We start from the raw sequence: 26,199 nt of genomic DNA, 5'->3' as shown, positions 1-26,199 counted from the left end.
CTTTCTCCTTTCTTAACTTGAAAATGTTGGTAATACACGAAGTTAATTTTGTGAAAAACGATCCTCTCGTTCAGCACATACCCACGATTCTTGTTGCGCAGGTATAGGGGTTATTATATAATTAAAGTAGAACTATTCTGAAGACAACACCATCATTTTGGGTGATAGGAAATACAATTCCTTTCGGAAAATAAATGTATAAGATATTCCAGCGAGTGAAAATAGTTGGTCTCTGACTTGATCATAGAGGTGATTTGGGAGAAAGCTGGAATGGTACATGGATTGGAATGGATTGAAATGAGGTGCTCTGCTTTGGACAGGATAGGAGTAAGATAAACAAACATTATTTGCAGTCGTTAGGCTCTGTAAAGTCACCAGGAATGCTAACGTGGTGAATACTGAAGAATCGCTCCTAGAGGGAATACAGGGTTAGGTTCCGCCAGCTTCCGTCACAATATTTTCATCCACCAATTAATACATAAACATTGTGTTTTTATTTTAAAATATCTTAGTTAATATATATTGTTAATTTACTCACATAGGATATATAGCCAATAGCACTGTAATTCATGCCTGAATGAAGCTTATCTAATACACATATTTTCTCCACTTAGCAAATCTCAGCTATTTTGCACATAGGAACACAGACAGCATTTCAGGACCACCCTTGGGGGCTATTTAAACAGTGAAAACACCAAAAAAAATAATTAAAAACTCACAAAAATTCAAAACCAAGTAGCACTAAGTAGACCATGAAAAGAACACTTGCTTATAAATATGAAACTTAAACAAGAAGACACAGCTTCCCCTGCTGGGAAAGTGTGTGTGGGGCAACTCATATTTGAACTGCTCTGTGCACGTCTGTAATTACCATGAAAGCATCAATGTTGGGGTTACCAATAAATTTTGGCAAGGAGCAAATTTGTAAATACCAAATGAAGATGAAATGTGTGTGTCTGCATTTTATCTATACAATTTTTTCAGTAACAGAATAGTTTATAACAGATTCTGTTGTGCTAAAAACCATGTTCTAGTGATGGTTATAACTCAAGTTAGTGTTTAAAAATGCAGTCTTTAAACTACATGTAGGTATACATTAGCCTTTATTGTATATCGTCATGCATCATGGCAATCATTTTTCTTACATAAGGTCGGTCATAGAGTGCTATTAGCCTTTTTATTTCATAAGAAATTAAAATAATCACACTGTAAAATATGCTAACATTCTTTCCTTTCTATTATCTTAAAAAGCAAAATTGGGAGACCTCCAGTCGAGATGGCCATATAAACAAGGTACTCACCTCCTCACAACCACATCAAATTTACAACTAAACTGCAGAAAAATCATCATTCAGAACCACCTGAAATCTGGCTGAATGGAAGTCCTACAACTAGGAAATTAAAGAAGACGCCACATCAGACTGGTAGGAGGGGTAGAGGCTTGGAATGGGCTGGTCCCACACCCATGTTTGGGGGATAAAAATCGGGAGGGATATCTCAGCTGCAGAGTCCTCCCTGAGGAGCGAGGGGTCCCAGCCCCACACCAGTTCCTCAAACCCAGGGATCTAGTGCCAGGAGGAGAAGTTCCCATAATTTCTGGCTGTAAAAACCAGCAGGTATTATGGCTGAGTAAGATGAAGGACTGCTGGAGTCCCAGACATTCCTCTTAAAGGACCAGCACACAGACTTACTTGGACTCACTCCCTCTGATCTCCAGTTCTGGGGCAGTAGTTTGCAAGGCACCAGAGACATATGGGGAGGAACAGAAATGTCCAGCATCAGGGAGAGCGCTGGAGGCGGGGAAGCTTTCTCCCAGACAGAAGTGCTGGCAAAGGCCACTGTCTTTTTGATGAACCCTCCCCCCATAGAGCTGGCAGAGAGATGCCATATCTGAGACTCTATCAACCTGTTTACCCAACCTCTGGTGATTCCCTGAGGCCCTGCCCCAACCAACTTTGGGCCCACCCAAGTGTTTCCAGTGGCTTTTCCATAGGAATGACCTGTCTTGGCTCATGCTGCAGGCTTTCCTAAAAATCTCTCAAACAAGCAAATAGCATCTAGCCTCAGTGTGCCTGTACCTTTTGCTAAATGGCCCCAGGTCTGGCACTAGTAGCAGCCAGCCTTGTTTTGCAGCTTGGCCTCTCCTGAGCACCTCCAAGCCCAGCACAAGTAGCAGCCATCTGCAGATCACTTTGTAGCTCAAGCCAGTAGATCCAGACAGAAAGCAAGTGGCAGCTGACCTTGGCCTGCACCTCCTGGGAGGTCCCAGAGCCAGTGCACCTGGTGGACAGCTTCAGACCATGTTGAAACACCACCCAACCACCTCCACAAGCAACACACTCAAGGAGCAGACTCAGAAGGTACCAAAGCCCCACTGAAATAAGCCCTGCTCTGTATGGTGGGCCCCTGCACAGTTGAGCCTCCACAGTAGTGAGAGATTAGTGGTCACTGGTTCCAGCCAGTCCTTGCAGCTGATTGGTGTGGGGGTAAATCCCTTCTATTGATGTGCCAACAGCAACCAAGGCTCAACTACAAGAGGAAGATGTACATGGCCCACACGCAGGACACATGTCGAGTGCCCAGCTTGGGTGATTGGAGAGGCTGTGCCAGTGGACCCTACAGAACTCCTACTATATTAGGCTACTCTAGGAAGCCTGGGAGACATAGCAGCTCTACTTAAGACATAGAAACAAACACAAGGACGCTGCCAAAATGAGAAGACAAAGAAACATGTCCCAAATGAAAGAACAGAACAAACTCTAGATAAAGAACTAAACAAAATGGAGACAAGCAATCTACTATATGCAGAGTTTAAAACACTGGTTATAAGGATGCATACTGAACTTAGAACTTCAACAGCATAAAAAAGAACCAGTCAGAAATGAAGGCTACACTAAATGAAATAAAGAATAATTTATAGGGAATCAACAGTAGAATAGAGAGACCAAGAATCAAATCAGCAATTTGGAATATAAGGAAGCAAAAAACACTCAATCAGAATAGCAAAAAGAAAAAAGAATTCAAAACAATGAGGACAGTGTAAGGAGCCTCTTGGACAACTTTAAGCATACCATTTGCATTATGGGAGTGTCGGAAGGAGAAGAGAGAGAGTAAAAAATTAAAAACCTATTTGAAAAAATAATGATAGAAAACTTCCCTAACTAAGTGGAGGATATAGACATACAAGTCCAAGAGTGCAGAGAGTTCCAAAGAAGATGAACCCAAAGAGGTCCACACCAATTCACATCATAATTAAAATGCCAAAGGTTAAAGACAAAGAGAAAATCTTAAAAGTAGCAAGAGAAAAGTAGTTAGTTACCTACAAGGGCACTCCCATAAGACTGTCAGCTGATTTGTGAACAGAAACTTTGTAGGCCAGAAGGGAGTGGCAAGAAATATTCAAAATGATGAAAAACAAGGACCAATAATCAAGATTACTCTATCCAGCAAAGCTATCATTTAGAACAGAAGGAAAGATAAAGAGCTTCCCAGACAAGAAAAAGATAGAGTTCGTCATCACCAAACTAGTATTATGTGAAATGTTAAAGGGTCTTCTTTAAGAAAAAGAAATAAAGATTAAAAAATATAAACAATAAAATGGAAACAAATACATATCTATTGATAATTACATCTAAAAAAATAAATAAACAAACAAGCAGAACAGAAAAAGACTCATAGATACAGAGAACATTTTGACAGTTGCCAGAGGGGAGACTGGTTGTGGGGATGAGTGAAAAAGGTGAAGGAATTAAGAAGTACAGATTGATTGTTACAGAATAGTTATGGTGATGTAAAGTACAGCATAGGGAATATAATCAACTGTATTCTAATAAGTATATATGGTGTTAGATGAGTGCAAGATTTAACGGGACGATCACTCAGTATGCTATGTAAAGTCAAATCACTGGGGTGAACACCTGAAACTCATATAATAATATATGTCAACTGAAATTGAAAAGTAATGAAATGATTTTTTAAAAAGAGAGTGTAATGGGCTTTGTCCCAACACAAAATATTCTGGGCATATTCAAGTAATATCATTCTAGTTTGAAATTCACACAAAGAGTTGGGTTTGCCCGATGTTATGTTGTAAATAAAAAACCAAAACTGTCCTCATGAGAAAGCAGATTCATTATTATTTTAGGGAATGACCTGAAATGTGGTAAGGGTGAAGGCTGTAGGGTTAAATATCCTGACTTTACCACTTAGTAGTCTTGTGGTTTTTTTCTGGGCAAGCTACTTAAACTTGCTGTACACAGTCATCTTGATATTTAAAATAGGAGTAATAATAGTCAATGTATTTAGAGTTCTTAGAAAGTGTCTGGCACATAGTCCCAACCCAAAAGAGGCTATAAATTTATTTTATTATTATTATTGATAACAATCTTATGTTAAGAAAGTAGAATGTTATCTAGAGCCTTTTAATCAGCTCACATGAAACATTAGAATAACAGCTTTTTTTAAAGTTAAAATATCCAAATCAATGACAATATTTGATTTATATGAATATGAACAAGTTCCTTATTTGAAATTTAGCTATCTTTTGTTCCTAATTCTTCAATACGTTCTCCTCACCCCGAGATCTCAGCACCTTTTTCTCACCCCTCTACTCTCCTTAATTACACTTAGTCCATTCTCTTGTGATCCGAAATGTGAAAGTTAATTTCTGTTCCTTTTAAGTAGAAGACTCTATCACCTTGACCCTGTGCAGTCTCTCTAAGTCAGTCTCACCGACTAGAGTGAATGATGTTCTTGTCTAAGCCCCACCCCAATCTCCCTGCAGGCAGGGAAGTCCATGCCCAGGGAAGAACTTGGCTTTCAAATCATTCACCCCCCATTCTGTGAAGTGCCTCAGACGGCCCTCTTACCAAAGATCTCTGTTTCCTATCCCTCAGATGGCTGTGGAGTCCCTCATGTGCCGCAGGACAATCATTCGAATGAAGTACACTTATGAGCTTCCATTCTCTAGAGGCCCATTGATCCACGTGATTCCCATATCGGCACAAATGACACGTCCCTGCCCGAATGCAGCAGATGGAGATGGAAATTATATACTCTGGCAACACTGATTTTATTACAGCTAAATCATTTGCATTTTGAAAGTTGGGCGCTCTTACAAAAACTAAAGGGAAAGAGAGAGAGTCCTGGCTGTTAGTTAGGTGCAGGTGCCAGCGGCGAGGAAGGTAGTTGTGTGGCCTGGTGCCAGTCGCGGGCCCTGCCGGTTCTCAGTCTTCCTTTCCGCGGCATTTGTAAGACATCGATGCCCCGTGAGCTCAGGTCGTACTAGGACTGTAAATACAGCGATAATCTCTTACATTTTATAACCTCTACATTCTTTTCTGCCTCCATCATAATCACCATCCTTTCTTCAGGTGAAAATGGCAAAATCTAACCCAGAAGCAGTGATGTTAGCAGTTTTCGGGAGTCGCACGTGTGTTTAAAAATTTTACATTTAAATCGATGACAGATCAATCCTGCTCTCAGTCTTGGTGGGCTGCTTCTACAACAGAATCTGTAAAGGGGCGCTGTGTAATCGCATTGGAAGATACTCGAAAACAAAACAGTGTGTTTACCTCAGCTTTCTGTGATTTGTGTGATCTGCGCACAGCTTTTCAATGAGCCGGTTTGTCTCCTTGTCTATACATAGGCTGTGCTAGAGCCATTTCAAGTTCAAAATTACTGCAAAAAAGTAATTGATCCTCTATTTCAATATCCCTGCTGTTTCATGAGCTCTCTTACAATTCCGAGGAATATATTTTTCACTGATGTCGAAAAACATAATAAGGTCGCAGCAGGGAAGCTTTAGCTTCATTAAGGAGCGTTGTTATAAAAATAAAATGATCGAGGGCAAATTGTTTTTGTCCTTGTGGTACTGTTTCTGCAGAGTCGCATTCATCTGAGCCCTTGAAGCTTCCCTGGATTTGTGTCTTCCTATCTGTCACTCCGCTATGGTGGCCCCTCGTGGTGGAAGGAGGTGCCAATCGCTCACCTTCCAGGGGACTCTGCCCCTCCGTTGAATGAGAAGGAAATACGCCTCTCTGGAAATAAGGGCTGCAGGCCTGTCAATGACAAAATTTATTTCTGCTTTTAAAATACCACGGAGAATGCTGGTGTCCAGCAAATGTAGATGCCGGCATTATTTAAAAAGTGACTGAGCAGAGAAATGAATTGAGATTTTGACCCACTCAGGCTCCCATCTGTCACGGGAGCCTATCGTAGGGGACCGGCGGGGAAGGATTTAAGACAGAGGATCAGTGATTGCTCTATTAATCTAGTTTAACTGATACTAAAATCTGACAGAGCACATTACAAGTTGCAGGCAGGAAGGCTTAGCGATTCATTACTGCGTTCAAGGCTCTCCCTCGCTTTCTTTTTGCCTTTAGCTCCTGGCAAAGGACAGCTTTCTACAGTTCAATTTCTCAGTTTATTTTTTGACTGCTTTTAATTAAATTTGATGGCCCGCTTCGGCACCACTGAAGTTATTGGAGTTGAAAAGCATTTGCTGTTGTGATGACAGCTCCCTTGATGTCTGTTCATTATTAACTGCTTTTCAGAAGTGCTGCTCTCAACTCGCATTTTATAAATATTTAAATAACTGAATTTCTATAACAAATATCTGTGCACAGGAGATAGGGATTCTATTGCCTATTTAATAGGTTATACACAGCAAAATAAAATTCCTTTTTTTGTAAAGTTTTTATTATTATAATATCATTAATTGGGATGTGTCCTTAAATTCTCACACAAATTTAAGTTCTCACACGAATAGCAATGTCTCAAAGTAATGGTCAGTAACTTAAGTAGAGTCTATGAGACGTCATGCATATACTCCTAAAGTAAAATATCTTAGAAAACAGAATGAGCATTTTTCATGTAACTAAATAAAGCCCTGAAATTAATCTGAGTGCTTTAAAAGTTTTCTTTCTTGCCTGGCCAGAGTGGCTCAGTAGTTGAGCATCGACCTAGGATCCAGAGGTCTGGGTTCGATTCCCGGTCAGGGCACATGCCTGGGTTTGGGGCTTGATCCCCAGTCGGGGGCGTGCAGGAGGCAGCCGATCAATGACTCTCTCATCATTGATGTTTCTATCTCTCTCTCCCTCTCCCTTCCTCTCTCTGAAATCAATAAAGACATATTTTTTAAAAAAAATTTAAAAAATAAGTTATTCTTTCTTGTTCTTAAAATGAAATTAAGGAGTATGCTGAAAGAGAATTTACTAATTATACAAAGATATTATTGTTCAGGAGAAGAAATTGGCAGGGGAATGAGAATAAAATTAAAAGCCTTAATATATATTTTAAAATCAACAACAACAAATGATTTGGCCACAGGTATTAACCTCTTCTCTTTCCCCAAATCTCAGGCAAATGACAGCAAAATAATTTAAAAACTAATCAACTTAGAGTTTAGAATTAAAGTGGAGATGCTAGTGGAAGAGAGATGACAATAATAGCAAGGTTGACAAGCAGCCAATTAGACTTTGGCCAGAGCTATTCCTTGAAGTTGACATACTTCATCAAGGAGCCCGTAACTGCCTCCCCTTGCCGGGTTTCCAGAACACCAGCAGGCAACTAACTTACCCCAGCTCCTACTCTAAAACCCCACTCTGGGAACAAAAGATCAGTCATCTGGGCAAAACTGCAACTTGACCGAGACCTTTAGCTAAGACCTACAATAACAACCTGAGGTAAAATATATAGAAAATTAAAGCACAACAACAACAACACTGGAATCAATACTGGAATAAGAAAACAATATGTGCTATGATTATAAAACGAAAATAGAATGCTGTAATAAAAAACAAAAATGTTACTTGAAATTAAGTACATGATAAATAAAATTTAAAACCCAACAGAACATCAGATGAACTAGAAGGGAGCAGAATATACCCAGCCCCCAAATATGTCACTTTGGCATACTGATTGTTTTGAATTAAAAGTACTTGAGAGACAGCTATCGCAAGAACACTCTGACCCCCCTCTGTCCCCCTTAAAGCAGGAGATGAATCTCCCATGTGAAGGTACACTCCCTATGCCAATATTGAGTAGCGATGCCCCCGACCCTAGAAAAAATCCTTAAAAGCATTGTACTTGTGATGTCGCTGGGTCCAACACAATGTGAAGTCTACAGATCACTGGAGGAAGAACATAAAATAAAGAACAAACTCCTTGGGCTAATACTCAAGGCCACCAAAATGAATCTCCACCCTTTTCAGTACTACTATGCCATCCCCAGCCGTATATCATTTCTGTTTACTTGATATCAAATTCAACTTCCTTCAAGAAGCCTTCTCTGTTGCTTTAACACAAGTGAAAAGTTGTCTGTCTTCCAGAAAACAATTGGCTCTTGATCTCTCATCTTTTGGTATTTAACACTAAGTTATCTGAATAAATATGATATATATCTGCATAAAATAATATGTGAGTACTACTTAATAGTACTATTTAATATGTCATCTGTGTATATATCGCATATCTCCTCTTACAGACAATAATTACTTAAAGGTAGAAATACTTTATTAATATCTATAATCATGACAGGTCTAGGGAGACACAATGTATGTAGTGAATACTTAACATTTTCTGAGTGATTGCAACTTTTAGTTATTGACTACCACCATTTTGAAAATCAGTCTTTTTTTTTTTTTAAGCTCTGGTCTATTTTCATATCACTTGAATTTTCTTGAGAAATATAAATAAAGGACACAGGGGGGAAAAAAATCAGTTGAGAGTTTGGGTTGGAGATGATCTAAGTCTGCCAGGTTTCACTTTGCATTATTTGGAACTCAAGTGGTTTCAGTGTGACCAACATGAAATACATTTTGATTTATTCAAGGCTTATCATTTTGAATGACTATTGAATACTGATTTGTATGAACAAATTCTCACCTTCTGATAATTTCCAATATTCTGTTACAGTTTGCAAAATATCCTCACTGTAGTCCTTCAAGTAAATGTAAACTCAGTTGTTAAAATTCAATATTACTAGAGTTGTTGGCGATCTTAAATAATTTTTGTTGCATGATAGCTGCAGCTTAAATTCCAGGTCACGAAGTGTTATTAATATTATAATGTTTGAAATAGTTTCCAGGCCAATGACTCAATGTTATCTTAATATTCGGTCTTAATTTTCATAACACATTTATTTTGTGAGTGGACTTCACGAAAGGAAGTTGCCTTGTGTTGCCAACCTCATCATCTTGGGATTTTTGTCCAGAGCTGAGTTCCCGCTGTGCTCAAAGGGCAGAGAACGCCTCCTGAGCCACCGAACCATGCTGCTCGGGCAGGCAAGCCACATACATGAAAGGAGAAGGGAGCCCGGCCAGGCGTGGCTCGGCAGTTGAGCGTCGACCTGGGACCCAGGCGATCGGGGTTCGATTCCCGGTCAGGGCACATGCCCGGTTGCGGGCTCGATCAATGACCCTCTCATCATTGATGTTTCTGTCTCTCTCTCTCCCTCTCCTTTCCTTTCTCTGACATCAATAAAGGCATATTTAAAAGAAAGAAAGGGGAGAGGAGGGGACTTCCTTTGCAAATAGGTACTGAGCATAAGTTCCTAGAAAGCAAACGTGATTTCATTACAGGACCAGCTACTACCTTAGTAGAAATAGTCTCTCTCTAGGTGCTCACACACAGACATCCCCCGTGTTCGTTTTGGTAAGTTGTATCTATTATTTACCGTCAGCAGCATCAGTCAATACTCACACCTGCAAAGTGCTTCAACATTTCTAAAAGGCTTCCACAAATACTTCATTAGTTGACTTACAGAATCTGGATAACTTGGAACTAATAATTAAGCATCAGAGGCTTGAAGAGAATAGTATGCTCTGGGCTACTTAACTCATTCAAGGCAGGGTAAATTTTGAGCCCAGGTCACCTGACACCAAATCTGTCCACCCACACCTGTGCTGGGCTGACAACTCTAAACTACCATTGCACACATTATTTTTTCCTGCCACGTTTCTAGTTTCCACTTCATGTTAGCTCACATGTTTATAGTGTGCATATTGGGAAGAAAAGCATAGGAAAGAGAATGATGAAGAATTACAAGAATAAAATCACCGATGATAGAAAAAAGGAAAAAAATAATTTTAATTAATGTTATTAATATGCTAACAAAATTATCAACAAGCTTGGCCCTTTCTCCTATTTACTAGGGATAATTCAAGCTTATTCAGTCAATCTGGACAGTCCCTCATATACATCTTTCCCTATCAAGCAGGATTTTGCTCTTTCAGATTTGATATTGGGGAAGGGTGAAAGGAGGAGACTTTGCTAAAGAGGAATCTGAAGGAAAGATAGCTGTGGTTCACTTGCAATAATGATCTAGTGGACAATTAGAGTGTGGGTTCAGATATGCATATATGTGTATATATACGTATACACACACACACACACATTTGGGAATGCTGGAGTCAGTGTGGCTCTCTAAGCAGAATATACAGTAAGAATAAAAAAGGCAAAGGATGGGAAAGATAGATACAGAGAAGTTAAGAGTTATTTCCTCTATGATATTTCCTCTATTTCCTCTTTTTTAGATAAGTAAATGTTCAACATATTCATGTATCACTAAAGTCAAAAAAATTAAGGGTTGCAGTAGAATATGGTAATGAAACATAAATAACTTCAAAGATTTGATGAATATTTTCTTATTGCCATCATGTATACAATGATGTAATTTTTGTTTTAAATGCAGCAGTATTTCCGGAGTATAAGTGTATGATAAAAGATAACCAATTTGATGCACTAAGGCGATTTGGTCTAAGCTGTAAAGAAGTATATTAATATTCAAATATGTGCAATGTGTAGCACTTATGCTATGATCGTCTACAAAATGAAAAGTGGAACAACCTAAATGAACATAATATGTACATTTATCCACTTCAAAAGGTCAACATTAGTTATTATCCATAAAGATGAAAGCCCATTTCTGTATATTTAGCCTTCGAGGCCCTACTCAAATGTCCTTCCTTCTTTGGGGCCTTTACACATTTACTAAATAGAAATTACCTCCACCCCCACCCCTCCCCTGAACTCTCATTTACTTAAACAAAAGAGTTTTATATTATTTTCTTATAAACAAAACTATATAAATACGTTTTTACTTTTAGACACATACAGGACTTCAATTCTGTTTCATAACCTTATTCTGCTATAATCCTATTTTTATCGTATAAAAATTAATGATTTAACGTTCACAATTAAGTTTTATTTTATTCTGATTATAGTAAAAATATTTATTGGAAGACATCAGGAAAAACGCACAGTAGGTTATAAGTATAAACAATAAAAAAATCATCATATATGCCTCTTTCCTTCTATTTTCTCCATAAACTAATGTTATCCTATAAAGATATTTTTTCACCCTGCCATTTTAAATTTAAAAATGTGCCTGCTCCCACCCTATTGGCATGGCTCAGTGGTTAAGCGTCAACCTATGAATCAGGAGGTCAAGGTTCCATTCCTGTCAGGGCACATGCCTGGGTTTTGGTCTGGATCCCCAGTAGGGGGCGTGCAGGAGGCAGTTGATCAATGACTCATCATTGGTGTTTCTCTCTCTCTCCCCCTCTCCCTTCTCTTTCTGAAATCAATAAAAACATATTTGAAAAAATGTGCCTTGTCCTTCTTCCACGTCATAAGTATTACTCTAAAGTATTTGTTTTAGTAGTTCTGTAGAAATTTACTACTTGAAAAAATAAAAAATATATATATATAAATTCTACACAATTAAGTATTGGGGCTGATTATCATTTTCACTGCTATTAAAACAGACCATGAAAAACATATTTTGTTTAAATCTTTGTAGACATCCTAATTATTGCCTTACATTAAATCACTAGAAATAGAATTGCTATGCCAAAAGGAGGGATTATTAACATATTTGATAAATAGACTATAAAGTCATTGTATGCTCCTTGTATCTTTTTATAGCACTTGCCCTATTTGTCTTGATTAGCTTACCTTCTTTATTAATCTTTGGAACTATGTGAATTACAATAAGACGTGCATGCAGACCTAGTATGTAGGTCTTGCAAAGTGTTAAAAATATGATTTTAAAAAATTAAGTTGTACAACATGTCTTTCATTCCCTAAACCTATAGCCTATTACTCTCCTCAGCCCACAGAAGTTTCATATGAATGATCCCAGTGGTGTATACATTCTGACTTAACAGATTCCTGAAGGTACAGACTCAGGAAGGATCATAATTGGAATCTGTGCAGCAAGGGATATATTTCACCATCACTTCTGATCTCTTGTAATTTGAAAATCAGAAATCAAAGAGTCTTTTGAGTTAAGGAATTATCTGTCTTCTCTGTGTAATTCTGTAAGTGACAGAGTTTTGAGTCCTCAAGGGTAACTCAGCCCTTAGTGCCTGCAGTTAAGAAAGCTATGAAAAAATGTATAATTTCAAAATGCTGATGACTCTGGGTTCCCACTTTGGTCCCTTCTATAAATAGCCTTCCCTCCTTACCTCCAAATACTGGGTGAAGTTTCATCTTTCACTCTATTTGCAGTTTAGGCATATTGACTCAGTTCAGAAGGAAACCCAGTCCTAGTTACCTTTTCTATCACTTAAAGTCAAAAGAAAAAAATAAGAGCATATGCACCGACTTGAAAGCACCATAGAATTTCAAAAACTATAATCTTTTAAAAATGCAGGAGCCCCACATTGTGAAAGGGTAACAGGCCTGACGGAGTTGCTTTATGAGCTCTGTGGGTGAGTCGGAAAGATGCACATGTTGTGTCTTGGAGAAACGAACTCACCTGGAGCTGAAGCCCATCGCTTCCCTCAATGCTGGTGCCAACATGCTGCCAGTCAGACACTCTCAGCTGGAGGAGTATCACAGGCCAGGAACTTCTCGCTTTTTATTCTACCTGGAACGAAATACAGTGTCAGTCCTTTTTTTTTTTTTATGTTCCTTCAAGCACAATAAGATATTCATTATGTTATCTTTTCGTGTCACATTAGACATTCATTTATCAGAATGCTCAATACAAAGGAAAGAAGTGTAAACTCCTCACCTCTATAATTTACCCCTCGATGATTAATACAGCACCTGTAGAAGTCAAAGGAACCATCTATATTTTATCCCCTATAAAGTGTTCCTTCTAAAAGGCTATTTATTATCTCAGGGCAATCCTTCTTATCCATTTGGTGTAAGTAATTGATGTGTTAATTTAAGAAGCCATTTTCTATATATCGACCCTAGCGACTATAAATCTATATTTTTAAACCCCAGAAAAAAAGCTAATGTTGAAAATATTTCATTTTCGGAACGCCCTTTTTTATTTATTTATTTTTACTATGAAAAGCAAGCTCACAGGAAAGGGAATGTCATAACGCAGGTCCACTGGGCTTAGGCCTGCCCTGGGTTATGCTCATCAACCCGAGAGACAGGAGTGGAGGACCCGGAGGCTCCCTCACCGGCACCGAGCGTGGCCGCTCTGGGACACGCAGGGAAGGGTCGCCCTGGCCGTGTCAGGGAGGCGAGGCGTGGCCGCCCGCTGCCCGTGATCAGAGCCCCTCGCCCTTCGGCGCTCGGCCCGCTGCAGCCCGCTGCCCACGGGGCGGTTTCAGGAAACAGCAGCTGCGGCGCTACACCAGGCTCGTCATTTGTCCAGCCAGTGCTTTGCCTTTGTCCTTTCGCGGGATCTGGAGTTGGGCTCCAAACTGAATTTTATGGTGGGGATCCTGCTGGTGGCCGACATCCCCCCGAGGCTCACTGCCCGCCTGGGTCCTCAGGACTAAGCTCGGGCAGAGAGATACACCCCACGGCGTGGCCGCCCGGCCAGGGTGCCCTCCCTTCGTGGCAGGCCTAGTGGAGACTAATCGCTTGCTTGAGTCACCACCCGATACCTGGGACCCCCACCTTTGTGCATGACAGATGTGCTCCATGTACTTCAACACACGTGACCTTAACTGTGTTTTTGTTAATTAAGAGCCACCTATGTTATGCCATCTTGCTACTAATAATTTACTCTGTTTTCTTCTGGGCAGTATAATGTGAAAGGTGCAATAAAGATCTGCCTGAACCCCTTTACAGAACTCAAACCGTAAGAAAAAAATATTGTTCGTGCCCTAGCTGGTAGTGTCTTCCTGCACACCAAAAGGTTGCGGGTTCGATTCCTGGTCATGTGCACACTGGAGGCAGCCGACTGATGTTTCTCTCTGTCTCTCTGTCTCTGTCTCTCTCTCTTTAAAAAGTCAATAAATAAATATCCTCAAGTGAGGAATTAAAAAAAAAAAAATATTGTTCTTTCCGTGTAGCCCTCTTATAATTCAGATTTCCCTCCTCTCATTCCGGAATCCATGTTATCCCCTTGGTTTCTGTGTCACTGCCAGACTAGACTTCCAGCAGCTCTGATAATAACTTCTTAAGTGCTGATCTGGTGCCAGCTGAAGACAGATGGCACTTTCACATAAAGATAATCTGAGGAGAGTTTAATAAAGAACCGATTTACAAAATGGTGGGCTGTATGTAGGGAAACCCCAAGGGAAGGCATAGTAGAGACATTACCGCCCCTAGGCCTGCAAAGGCGAGGGCAGACGGCAGTTTTTGCCATCCAGGAGTCGGATGGGTTGAGGGGGCCTCCTGGAGGTCAGCAGTGACCTTCGCTTGAGAGTCCCGGGTAGGACAGACGACAGGGTGGAAGGGAGCCCTGGGACCTAACCCTCGAATCTCCTCCTTTCCCTCTGTCTTTCCGCCTGCACCACCTATGGGACAAACCGCGTTGGAATCCCCGGTGCAGAGGGGACTGTTGATGAGCTACCTCCAGGCTAATTTCCAATATTAGAGAAGGGGTTGGAGAACGGCAAAGTATGAATCTGAGAGCACAGACCAGATCCCACGAACACTGTCTGTCTTACTTTGGAGCACAGGGTTGGAAAGCAGATGTTAATCTGAGCCCTAGATCTGTCTACATGTGCAACTCTGCTAGACAAATCACGTAAATTTTCTATATCTCAGTATCGTTATCTCCACCACGGACATAACAGTAAGTGCTTTAGTTTTATTGTTATTGTTAAATGGCATGCTGTACCTAGAGCGCATACTGCTATGAAATGCTTAATAAGAGTAGCAGTGATGGCAGTAATTCCTCTCAAAATGCAAAAATAAATCAAGGAACACATGCTAGTAACACTCAACTCTCCAGCACTTGTCCAAATAGACCATGTTTTTTTCTCAAATATCTGACTTCCATAAGTGTTTTTCCTTCGGCTTAAGGATAATTATCTTTTCTCCTCCCATCCCAACCTCTGTTTGCTCAGAGAATTCCTACTCATATTTTAAAATCCATGAAGGGATGCGATCTTCGGTCTCTCTCGGGAGAAGGGGAGCAGGCCCTGTTTGGATTTCCAAGGCGCGCATCACTCTTCCAAGCAATTAGACTCTGCCGTCTTTCTCTGTGACTGTGAGCTCTTTGAAGGAGGGAAAGGTTAAGTCTCACAGATTTGCATCCTCAGAAGGTGGTTCATTGCCAGATTCATAGTTGATACTCAATAACCATTACATGAAGAAATGAATATGTATTACTAGAATAAGTCCATTACAAAGGAAGAAAAAGGTTCAATAACTTATTTCCTCTTTGCCCAAAGGGCAGATCAATCTGTGACAAATGGTACAAAGTGGGGGGAATGAGACCATCATGGAGAGTCAAGAAGTCTCTGAAGAAGAAAAAGAGGCTGGAAAGGAACATCCAAGCAACTCTGCAACTTTTCCCTGGGACAGCCTGGCTGGAAAACTCAGCACAGTCATTTCAAGGCTGCCAGAAGGACTCCTCCTGATTGATTTCAAGCAATTCAGAACTGACAAACTAACTAGGTAACTATGACAAAAACCCCTCTACAGATCCGATGCACTTGAATGATAAACCAGCCTATTTACCAATATTTTCTCAAGGACTAACCAAAAGTTTCCCCCCTGGAACTTAACCTCACAAAGTGGCCCACAGGACAAAGTCTTATTCTCACCCTTGCCTCCACCCTCTCCATTTGTCACCCTCAACAAGACCACATTTACTGGCAGCTGAGTGTCCTTGCAACATTTCTGCAAAGACAAATTTGCATGTATATCCTTTACTCCTCCTTAAAAAAAAAAAGGATGGTATGCTTTATTCATTATTATGGACCTTGTTTTTATTCACCTAAAGTAATTTAAAGGGCTTTTCATATCAGTAAATAAACAGCATGTTTATTATGTCCAGCTTCATCTTTTTCTATTGTTCTGAGACACCATAAGTGATTTACCCAGACTCTCCCAACATTTATATTTTCAAAAGTTTGCTATTATAAAGAGGCTTTTAATGAAAAACAAAACAATTAACAAAAACAAACAAAAAACCCAACCTTGCACATGTAACCTAATATCTAAGAGGTACGTCAATGGGATACATTTCTTTGACCATGTGGAGGGAGGTCTAAGGTAAATGCATTTATAGCTTTCAAATATATAGCCAAATTTCCCTCCTCGAGAATCAAACTGAATTAATACTCCCACCAACAATCTATGAGACTGCTTGAATGGACAGACTTTTAGATTCTGAAAAATCTGACAGGTGAAAAACTGTATCTCAGTGCCATTTTAATGAGCATTTTAAAAATTATGAGGTAGGTTTAGTTTTTTCATGACATTTAAGGGATATTGTGTACCTTTTATGTGTGAAATTCCTGTTGATATCCTTTGCGATTTTTATTCCAAATACAACTTAACATATTCTTTCTTATCCTATGTATTTTCAAAATAAAGCAAAATTATTAACAACATCAGCAAAATATTCTTCTATCTTTAGGTTTTTTTAAAGCTGTTGTCCCCAAGCCTCTTTCAGTGTGGACTGGAAAGCAACACATCACAAAGCGGTACCACAGTGCCCTCTGGTGGCTCTCTGCTCCATCGCATCCTTCCTGCATTAACTCTTGGGGCAAAAACTATAGGTAGATCCAGCTTGGTCTTTGGGGGTTCCTTAGCCTCTAAGCCTACTCCAAGTCCCCTCACCCCTCAGAAAATATGGAGCTACACCCACCCTGAAAACAAAGAGATGTTAGAGCTACTTCAGCTCTCCTGCAAGTCTGTGAGTGTTCTGAGGGGATTCGTTACTTTTCTAGGTTTGTGTTTGTTTCCTGGTTGCTGTAAAAGACGACCCTAGAGCATGTTGTCAGTGGGCTGCAGGGTTGTTCCAGGCAGTCAGGCTCTGCTCCACCCTTCCCTGTACATCAGTGAAATCAAAAGGGCTATCATTACACACCAGAAATCCAGGTAGTAAGTATCACAGTTAGCTCAGTCAGACGCCTGAAATTCATTCCTTCATTCATTCCACAAATATTTGGAAACTTAGTATTCTAGGTGCTCATGAACCTTTCAGTGAACAAAAGAGACAAAAACCTCAGTCCTCTTGGAACACATCTACTAGTTGGAGGAGACAGACTATTATTAGTAAATGAATAATTAAGTAAATGCTCTGGGTCTGTGAGTACATATGTGTGGGGAAGATGGCATATGAGTAAGGATTTGAAGAAGGTACGGGAACGATGTGGTTTTGAGGAGGGAGAGGCTTCTAGGAAGTAGAAACAGTCCTAAGGCCAGGTATAGTGGACACCTGCAAGATGTTCTTATGGGATGAAGGGAGCTTTTCACCCACCTGCGGGGGGTGTTACCAACTGAGAGGCCCATTCCCATCCCACTCTGAAGTTGCCCTAAGCTGGTCTTGCTGACTCACCAAGGCCTCACCCAAGGGCAGCCTGTACCCAGAGGCCGGTGGGTGCAGACCATGAAGGCATGGTCTCCTAGCCTGTGCTGTTGGCTGGGGCCTCCGCTGGGATGGCAGTTGCCACCCATCTTGTTTGCCCATTCCTGCTTTCTTGCCCTCTCTTCCACAGAGTTTGATGCCCACAACACTGCCTATAACTCCCTGCATGCCAATCACTCTCATTCTGCTTAAGGAGCGGCAAGGTACCCAGTATGCAGCTAGCAACTAGATAGAACATGAATTCATTCATTCTTTTCATAAACATTTATTGAGTACCTACTCTATGCTAGCACTCTTTTGGTGCTTAGAATACAGAAGTAAAACATTCACAAAATTTCTGTTCATATGGAGGTTAAATTACATTCGAGACAAAAGTTAATGTTAACAAAATTCATTTTATAGGGCACAACAATAAGGGCTAAGGAAAACACACACGAATCAGCAAAAGAGTGTAAGAAATGTCTGGGAGGGGGTTGGAATTAGGAGGTGGGCGTGAGGCATATCCTTACCAAGGGAACATCTGCGTAGAGACCTAAAGGAAACGGAGGAGCCAGTCTCATGGGTCACTGTGGGAAAGCATGCCAGGGACAGGTGACATGAATGGCAAAGCTACCGAGGAGACAAGATTATTTATAAAACAGCAAGAGGTCCAATTTGTTTTGGGTGGATTGGCCGAGAGAGAGTAGATCAGGAAAGGAGGTCAGAGAGTCTTGAAGAGATACATCACCTAAAGCTGAGCAGGTTGTCCTAGGAGTTGGAGACATGGCTTTGACTCCAAGTGAGGTGGAAAGCCAGTGTCGGATCGCTGAGCAGAAAACAGGCAGGACTGAGGGGGTTCAGTCAGAAGCAGGGAAACAATTAAGAAGGCTACTGCACCCATCTAGAAAACAGTTGCGTATGGCTTGGACTCGAGCAGAAGCCATGGAGGTGGCAAGAAATGGTTAAAATATGGGTATATTTGAAGGTAGAAAATTCAGGAGGTTATTAGAACATAGGTCGTACTAAAAGGCCTAAGATCAGGTGACAGTGAAGGAGTGAGTGTGGTTAGGAAAGATCAGAAGTCCAAGGACAGAAGCCCTGGCTGGGCACGTCAACTATTAGAGACAGAGATGAAAAGAACTGAGCAGAGAGTGAAAAGGAGCTTAGTGAGCCCTGCAGGGGAGTTCAGGTGGGGCTCTGGGTGCGAAGGGTGCATCAGAGGAAGGGTGTGCACCTGCTGCTGCTGAGCCACGCGGACGGGGACAGAGCTGCGCAGGGCCCTTGCCATGTGGCCGTGTGGGTGAAGCTTCGAGGAGGGCACCAGAGCAGAGGAATCGAGACACATTTGCAAGATGAAAACTGGGGAACATGTATATACTCTTTTCACACGTACGTTTACCAAAGTGGACCAGGTTAATGTCAAAAAGTAAATCTTCATAAATTTCAAACGGCTGAAATCCTACAGGCCAGGCTCCCCACCACATTGGGAATAAGTTGAAAATCAGTAACAAAATAACCAAAGCATGGAAATAACAACCTATACATTAGGGAAGTTTTTAAATAATTGTAAAGAAAGAAAATTTTATTTTAAATTTAAAATAATATGAATTGAGTGATGATACAACGACTACGTATTAAAACTTGAGAAGCCTTTTGGATCCTTACCCTCTGCTACGTTCCTCTTTCGTGGGTGAATACTGTTTCTAGGGAAAAACAAACAAAATCTGCTGTGCAAACAAAATCACCAACTTTTACCACGCTTCTAAGGATTTGACTCTGCACTCAGCTGCCTCACTAGACTGTGGGCAATTTAAACGCAAGCACTTACTCAACTTCATCATTTTTAGCACTTGGCAAAATATCTAGAAAGCGGGTGTTCCATGAAAACTTATTTAATGAATGGGTGAGAATTCAGAGTGTTAAAACTTGATAAGTATAAATCAACCTGTATGGCTAAAAACACCCAGATTGTTGAGTGAGTGACATGTAGGACACCATCAGTTAAATTGTGTGAGTTTTTAAAAAATTCATTCTTCAAACTATCTGCAAAAATAAACTTACAGCAAGAATTCTGGGTTCATAGGCTGATTTTTAGTCTCCATAAGAGATCCATTCCTGAGGTTTGCTGTGAACTTTGGCCTGGCTCTTACTGAGACACATTCCTTTTGTAAAAAGAAAACACACTTTTTCATATCAGAGGTCCCCAAGCTATTGCAACCCCCAACCCCCAACCTCCTGCATAGATACTGGCTTCCTGGAGTGCAAATTGGCCAGTGAAAAGACTGGGAAGGTTCTCACAAGATATACAGACCCACTAATGCAATCGTAGGCATCGAACTCTTTCCTAAACTCATGCCTAGAACACCAAAGACATGTTTTCTCAGTAATGTCAGAAGTGAACACTCATGGGAGTTCCACTGCAACTTAATGAGTTTTAATTGAAGCAAAACATTCTGTGAAGCATAACCATGACTCTGTGCTGAGCCTATCACTTTTATAATGCAAATGACAAATTGAATAATGGTTATATATAATACTGAAATCCTGATTTTGGAAGCCATGCCTAGAATTCTATTTGCTTGTGAAAAAACAGAAAATGTCTGAAAAACTAAGGGAGATTTTTAGCTCAAGTGCCCAAAAATATCACAAAAGAAGTATATTTTTTATAAAGAAAAAAAAAAGAAAGACGTGACTTGGATGGACTGAGAAGTTGACACTTCCCTTTATCATGTATTTCTCCACATAGAAGATTATTCAGTATGGTGAATAGTTCAGTTACATGAATACCTCATTTAGCTTTCAGCAAGGTACCTTGGAATATAATGGTAACATTTAAGTGTCCAAATCCTTTGCTAGTTTCATTTAACATGTGTTCTAGAAATGACAATAAAGTTGAAAATACTATAGCATGTAGATAGTGAGCAACCCTGTTAGATTTTCATTTTGACTTTTAGTTCTAAAGATCCTTACAGTTAACTTTTGTAAATATTGCATCACTCAAGAGATCTTTCCTTCCCATAACATTTGTAAAACCAAATAAACAAGTTCTTTGCACATAAAGAAATTTGACTAATGATTCTATCAAGGTTATTTCATTAAATTGGTCATCCTTGAGAGGGAATCTACCCCTACAGGGAACAAATCAAAGTAGCATTAGAGAGGATCATTAGGAGATTTTATTAGTCTGGAAGAAATCTATTAAGTTTCCTTTCTGGAGGAAGAGTCTGCTTGTAAAATACCATTGTTTTCTTCTTGACTTTATCAAGAAAGGGGACAGGTGGAGAACAAAGGCAAAAAAAAAAAAAAAAAAAAAATTAAATAAAGGGGAAAAGAAGCTTAGAGCGTGAGGAGTGGCCAAGGTGTTTATTGATGATCCTAAAATAAGTTACAGTTGTCCCTGTGTTGTCCTCTTCGTTGAAGACCCTACTCAGAGGCGCCTTCTTTATGAGTCTGAGGCTATGCCCCTCAAAGCAGTTAGTTGTTTCATTTAATATACCTGTAAACTGCACTGGCATTCTCCTGCAATGCTCTCACTGTAGTTTCTTTTCTAAAGAATATATAATTCTCTCCCCTCATTAGAACAGCGGATGTCAGGAAGGGATATGCCTCCTTTATTCTTGCCACTCTTTTCTCCAGTCTGGCCTTGCCCCACTCCATCCCCAGGGCCTAACATCATGCCTGGAAATAGTAAGTCCTGTTGAATGTTTATTGAAAAAATGACAGACTGAAGAAAATGTGAAAACATGTAAAAAGTAAAGGCCAATAAGAGTAAGATTTAGAGATAAGTTAAAAGTTAAGTAGCCGTGCACTTTTAGCTTCTCCTCTTTAGTGATGAGTTTATTTATCTGATGATACAATACTCTGGTCCCATAAGGGAAAATGTCCAGTGTTTTGAATGTTAAGGAAAAGTATTGTCGATTTATCTTCCAAAATTAACTTAGGGAGCTATAGAAATGGGAATGGCAGGCTCTTTACATAAATATGCAGAATTTGTTGAAAAATATTCAAGGTGAAATGCAAAAATCAAAAAGCTTTGCAGTTTAAAAGGCTCATCCGAAGCGCCAGTCTGAACTTGGATCAATTTATGTTTTGAGATGAAAACAATCACAATAGAAGGAACTCAGGGAAGAGCAATTTATACGAAGTGTTTTGCTAATTTGAATAAATATTTTATTCACATTTTCAATTGTAATTTACATTTAGTTGCAAGAAGAAACACAGGGATCTTAAAAGAAAATTTAAAGCTTACTTGCTTGAAACTAATTTCCTAATTAAGTTTTTGCCTATAATTCCTATGTTATTTCTACATGGAAATGATATATTTTATAAATTAACAGAAACTCTGGGCTAGGGTAATGGATACTAAAATCATCTAGAGCTATACTTATTTCCCCTTTACAAAGTATCATTGTTTTTCAAACTTAGTATATATATTAAAATTGTCATCCTGTGTTTGTCCACTCCTTTCAAACATATGTATGTGTATTTTACAGATAACTGTGGAACATCTGCCCTTTGTACACTATTTAGATTTTCTAGACTCATTATTGTAAACTTCCTTTACGGCAATGATGGTCTTAATGCTCTGTATTGAACACTTCTGACTCTTGAGTTTTAGGCTACAGTAACATTGTACCTCCTTGCCTAGGGTGAATGAAATAAATATCTGGTCCTTGGCACTGAGACGTGGAAATGATAAACCCTCAAATGCCAGTCCTCTCCATATAATTAATGCATGTTCTATGTTATTCCTTTCACATGTGTATGATATGAAGCTAGATAAAATGTTTAAAAACCACAAGTCTAAGTCATTCAGTTTCACTCAAATGCCCAACAAGAGGCCCAGGCCTAAATATGGCTCACCTCGTTCCAAAGATAGCCTGTCCGATATTTTTAATCAACTTGCCCTAATTAGCTAGCTCACAAGAGCTTGCAGACGGGCCTGCTGCTCCTGCTGCCACCAGGGGTCATGCTAACAGAGCTGTGTCAATTAGTCACTGTAATTGCAGATGAAGGTAATTGGCTGTATAATTCTGAGCCATTCAAGTTTAATTTCATGTACTATTATCTCATTCAACAGAGGTATTAGTATGATGACCGAAAAGTGAATGGATGCAAAGTAGGCAGTTAAGGCATCTGATCTTGCTCAACTTGACCCACAAATGTTTTCAAAAAGGGAAAATGCCCAATTATTTTACTATAATATTGTGTAATATAATTACATATAATATATACATTTCTGATTAAATCTTAACTTTTGAAAAACGAATCTCTGCTGTTGTGACTTGCTGTCCCCAGAAGGGCCTCTCTCCCCCCTCCACCCACACACAGTTTCCCTTTACTCTAGTTGTTTTACACGCACACCTACCCACCGCAGATAAGCTGAAACTCACTGGCTGAAACGGTACTTTGAGCAGGTTCACTATTTTTACTTAGTCTTACTCACGGAGAATTTTCCTGGAAACATAAGAGCTCAATAAAGATTCTTCACAATATAACAGGAAAAATGTCAGCGCAATTTTCAAAACACAATGCACCATAACTTGAGTAAACCAATTGAATAACGTGCATTCACTTATGTCCAACACTAGAAAGACAACATTAATCCGCCATAACCATAAAATAATAGTGTGTAGCATTTAAATGGTGCCTGGTAATCTCAGGGAAGTAATAATTTTATTTTTTAATATTTCTATATTGATTTCAGAGAAAGGAAGGGAGAGGGAGAGAGAGAGAGAAATGCCAATGATGAGAGAGTTGTCGTTGATCGGCTGTCTCCTACGCGCCCCACACTGGGGATCGAGCCTGTAACCAGGGCCTGTGCCCTGACCGGGAATCGAACCATGATCTCAATCTCCTGGATCCTAGGTCGACGCTCACCCGTTGAGCCACACCCGCTGGGCCAATAAAAAAATCTTATTCCTTATTGCAACCAGAAAAATCAACTTTAGAAACAAAGTTATAGAAATAAGTCAAGCATATTTAATGTCTTCTTAAAAGTGTTTTCATAAATCTTTAATATTGAAATTTAAACAATCCTCGTTTAATTCAGACGCATTTGAAAAATGAAAGAACTTGCTAGAGTCCCTTAAAATGAATTCCATGCACCTAAATTTTATTTTCCGTTACAGCTGATTGCCAGGAATTTAATACTGCAAGTCTTTTTGCCACTCAAGAGGTCCCTGTTAGCCCCATTAACAGGTAACAGGAATTCTGTGGGCACTGGAAAAAGAGAAATACATGTATGTGTAAATAGTTTTCTCCTTCATAATTAACCTCTCTGCCTTCTACCTAATTCCTTATGTTTGACACTTTAACTCTCACGAAGAATGACTGGGTTGTGATGGAAACCAGACAGTGGTATCATGAACTAAGTAAGGACCACCAGTAAAGAGAACATCACAGATACTGACGTTTCACCAGGGCAGAGTCCATGCCATGCAAAATATGTGGGCAGTAGAGCCGGTGGGTATTTAAATATTTAACAGAGGAGAAAGTGAGGGTAGAGCAGTTCCCTTTGGCTACTGAAGACCAGAAGTCCAGATCAAGAGCTACACAGCTGTTATCACCTGAGAGCTTTAGAGCTGATGGAGAAATGAATCTGTGGCTTCAATTTGGTTCCTGGGGGGTTCTCTGCACAACCTCTTCAATGTTAAAGCACTCATCAACATTAAAGACTAAACACTTTAGGTGGGAGTGAAATTCTTAATCTAGAAATGATTCTGTTTACCCCAGAGACAAGTGGTGTTCCTAGGTTTCCACTGGGGGGCATTTATATAAATGGCATATGAAAGCTTATTTAGAAACATGTGTTCAATTGTGTGTGTATAATTTCCTCACCTTTTTTTTTTTTTTTTAAATAAAACCAGTGATATACCTATTCTCTTAAATTGGGGACTCAAACTCGGTGTCTCTAGTGTGGAACTAAAGCAGTCACCAAGTTAATACTGAATTTGGTTTCGGTGTGAAGGAAACCAGCTCTCAAATATCAGGCTGCTACAGGGCAGGGAGGAAAGTGACAGGAAATCTAACTGGAAATATTTCTCTCTACTTTGAAACACGTGGGGTGTGAGGTTAATACGATGCTCATGGTTTAGAAATGGAAGCCCAAGGGGATGGATTGAGGACATCTTCTTGGATAATTCTACAAACTATTTAGGATGTAGGGTAAAACTTGGAAGTGCCCAGCAGGGATAACAATAGTTTCCTTAACAGGAAAAAGGAGAGGATGGCACCTTAATCATGATTCATAATGGACATTTGAGTAAAATCTCTTGATGGAGGTTAGGAGTGGGCAAACCTCCTTTTCTAATAGGACCTTAAAAGGGGCTTCTTCTTCTTTAGTTTTATAGTTCTTACATTTTTTATTTTTAGTTCTTAAGACTTTTCAAACTGTGCATAACAGGCTAAGATTATATTAATATTTCTTCAGAAAAAAATCAGTTTTATTTCTATTGCTTGTAACTTAATATGCTCAAAAGTGAAACATTTTAAGAATATATTGAACAATAAAGGCTTAGTTTGTACAGCATAAATAGGAGAATTACAGGCATTGTGTTTAAGCCAGTAAATGTAATATTTATTCCAAGGTCTGATTTAACTGAACTTTATTTCATTTGAAATGTGAGCACATAAACAATTTGTTTTTTAGCCCCCTTTTACTTGGTGATTAAAGTGAAAGTATGGTAGTAAAAAAGTACATTAACAAAAATTCATGATTCTATTTTGGTCTTGGAATCCCTAAATCAGTAATGGTCTTACTGATTTATTTCAACAATGTACATTTAGAAGAATTTCCTGTAATTTGCACTAGATCAAATATGTGTGCGCATTTGTGTAAACACGCTCAGTCTACAGGGGGAGTATAAAATGACCAGTGCTTCCAGATCTGGGTAGATCCCGATAAACTGCTCTCAAAAAAAGGAAGAATATTTGTTCACGAAATGCAAGAGCTGAGGCAGAAAAAAATCATGAAGAATAAAGTGCTGTGAACTCCTGGGTTCGTGTGGGGATCAATTTGATTTTGGGGGGTTAGAGCACATAGATTTAAGGGGGAACAGAGAAGATTTCTAAGAAGAATCTGAGTTGGATACTACTCTAAGAGAAGAGAGAGCTTGCAAGGAGAAAGAAACTGTTGAGGCAGGTATAACAGTAGGTACGTAGTCATGGGTTAGCAGAAAAGGGACAGCTCAGTATGAACTTAGTTTGTGCGAGAGGAAAATGGTGTTAGAGGATGAGACTGAATATGTAGACTACAAACTAGCAGGGACGGACCTCACATAAGGAGATTCAGAGCCACACTGTGATTGTAATAGTGTAAAGACAAGCACTATTTTAATGTTCCATTGCCTGCTTTTCCTCCTCTGACCTAACACTGGTTTCCCATGAGTCCATAAAGAATAACAATTCAGTCACTGGAGACACACAAGTGTGAATTAGAAACCTGGTTTCAATGTTTGCCTGTGTGACTTGGATAA

The 26,199-nt window shown here is 39.6% G+C and overlaps 1 long non-coding RNA gene across 1 annotated transcript in view; it reads right to left on the bottom strand.

Annotated features, from left to right (window-relative positions):
• LOC107545512 (uncharacterized) overlaps window positions 1–26,199 on the bottom strand; it is a 475,896-nt gene that overhangs the window by 410,211 nt on the left and 39,486 nt on the right. The window contains exon 2 of the long non-coding RNA XR_001604041.2: window positions 12,764–12,874. This is a non-coding gene — a long non-coding RNA (uncharacterized LOC107545512). The remainder of the gene's footprint in view (window positions 1–12,763; window positions 12,875–26,199) is intronic.

This window comes from Miniopterus natalensis, chromosome 12, assembly GCF_054644295.1.
Source record: "Miniopterus natalensis isolate mMinNat1 chromosome 12, mMinNat1.hap1, whole genome shotgun sequence".
NCBI classification, from domain to species: domain Eukaryota; kingdom Metazoa; phylum Chordata; class Mammalia; order Chiroptera; family Miniopteridae; genus Miniopterus; species Miniopterus natalensis.
The sequence above is the reverse complement of the archived record's forward strand: the minus strand, read 5'-3'. Positions and strand labels throughout refer to the sequence as shown.